Raw genomic sequence first — 2360 nt, forward strand, 5'->3', positions numbered from 1 at the left:
TTTCTTTTGAGACATGGCGACTCACCTACTTGTAAACCTTTTGTGATATTACGTACGGGTTGCTGTAGGTATAATTGAACCTTTTTTGTGATTTCGTACAGGGGTTGCTGTGGTAAACTTTGAACCTTTGTAAATTTCGTACAGGGTTGCTTGGTATATTGAACTTTGTGATTTCGTTACAGGTGCTGTGGTATATTATGAACCTTTGTGATTTCGTACAGGTTGCTGTGGTATATTGGAACCTTTGGTGATTTTACAGGTTGTGAGTATGAACTTGTAATGGTACAGGTTCTGTGGGTATATTGAACCTTTGTTAGATTTCGTAAACCAGGGTTGTCGTGGCTATATTGGAACCTTGTGTTTATTCGACAGGGTTGCTGTGTGTAATATTGAACCCTTTGTGATTCTACAGGGTTGCCTGTTGGTACTTAATTGAACCTTTGTCAATTTCGTACAGGGTTTTCTTGTGGTATTGAACCTTTGTGAATTTCGTCAGGGGTTGCTGTGGTATAATTGAACCTTTGTATTTTCGTAAAGGGTTGCTGTGCGTATATATAACCTGTTGTTATTCTACAGGGGTTGCCTGTGGTAATATGAACCTTTGTTGATTTCGTACAAGGCGTGGGTATGAACTTTTATGTAGGGTATTGTGTATAGATACCTTGTGTATTTCGTACAGGGTTGCTCTGTGGTATATTGAACCTTTGGTGATTTCGACAGGGAGTTGCTGTAGGTTTATATTGGTAATTTGTGAATTTCAGTACAGGTTGCTGTGGTATATTGAACTTTGTGATTGCGTACAGGGCTTTTGCTTGGTATATTAGAACACTGATTGTGATTTCGTATCAGGGTTTTGTGGTTATATTGAACCTTTGTGATTTCGTAAAGGGTTCTGTGTATATTGAATACCTTTGTGATTTCGGAACAGGTGTGCTGATGGTATATTTAACCTTTGTGATGTCGACTAGGGTTGCTGTGGTATCTGAACCTATTGTGATTTCGTACCAGTGGGTTGCTGTGGTATAGTTGAACCTTGTGTGATTCGTACAGGGTTATGCTGTGGTATATTGAACCGTTTTGATTTTTTCATACACGGGTTGCTGCTGGTAATACTTGAACTTTGTGCATTTCGTACAGGTGTGCTTGTGGTATAATTGAATTCCTTTGTATTTTCATACAGGGTTGCTGTGGTACTTATTGAACCTTTTGATTTCGTTAAGCAGCGGTTCGCTGGGGAATATTGATACCTTTGTGAGTGTTGTACAGGTGTGCTGTGGATCATTGAAACCTTTGTGATTTTCGTCAGGGTGCTTGTTGGTTAAGTTGACTTTGTGATTTCGTCAGGAGGTGCTGTGGTAATTGATACCTGTGTATTTCGTACAGGGTTGCTGTGGTATATTGAACCTTTAGGTCCTACATGTGTATTTGACCTTATTCGTACAGGTATCTGTGGTATATTTGAAGCCTTTGTAATTTTCACAGGGTTTGACTGTGGGTATATTGAACCTTTGTGATTTCATACAGGGTTGCTGTGGTATATTGCAGCCTACTTTACTGAAGAAACCATGTCTGAAATAGAAGGAAATGTTTTAGGGAAAGTCATTTTATGATGATATTGAAATTGTCTATCACACACTGATGCAATCCACATCACTTTCATTTACAATGTGGTAGGCCAATTGATTAAAAGTTGTTCTTCAATAACTGTATTTTCGCAAAGTTATAATCATCATAATGAACATAGGCTACATTTCCAGTCAAATCATTTTATTTCAGTTGTAATGTCTTTCTTCCAAATCTCCTTTTAATATTTCCATTTCGTTGTTCCTGATAGGATGTTTCTTCATTAGGGCGGGAGTAGTGAAGGCAGACCGTCTAATATCCAGCCAGGTTGACACCGTAACAGCGTCAAATCACTAGTTTTATCCCGCTTTTCCCCCCCTTGCAACCAGGGTTATTTTATCTCTGTATTCAATCAGGCTTTAATGTCCCAAAAATGCTGCCATTGTAGCCTACCGTCCAATGAGGCCTGGTATCTCAAAGCCATATCAAATATCTTGGTTGTAAAATAGTTGCTATTGAGCTCAAAATTGAGAGCTGAGAAATAAAAAACCTGTACCTAAAGAAAGCTGATAACCTCTAAGTGTGACAACAAGACAGCTGTGTTTTGCTCGCAATAGGATTTTCAAACGTTATTCAAATCAGAACACGTTGTTTTCTCTCTGAGCATTTGAGAGTGGTTTGATCAACACAGCAGCAGGCCCCAGGGAAACGGGCCCCAGCGAAACGGGTACAGGAGCAGACAGACAGACTTTCATTACAGGAATCATGAGGATAATGCACTTTACTGTTCGACCAAA

At 39.3% G+C, this 2360-nt stretch overlaps 1 long non-coding RNA gene across 1 annotated transcript; it reads right to left on the bottom strand.

Annotated features, from left to right (window-relative positions):
• Positions 1 to 219: 219 nt before the first annotated feature.
• Positions 220 to 2360, bottom strand: LOC139023646 (uncharacterized). Its single transcript, XR_011474800.1, has 3 exons — positions 1507 to 2360; positions 1367 to 1404; positions 220 to 242 (listed from the first exon to the last, which is right to left on the bottom strand). It is a non-coding gene; the product is annotated as an uncharacterized lncRNA (long non-coding RNA).

The sequence above is a fragment of the Salvelinus sp. IW2-2015 genome, linkage group LG34 (assembly GCF_002910315.2).
Source record: "Salvelinus sp. IW2-2015 linkage group LG34, ASM291031v2, whole genome shotgun sequence".
NCBI lineage: Eukaryota > Metazoa > Chordata > Actinopteri > Salmoniformes > Salmonidae > Salvelinus > Salvelinus sp. IW2-2015.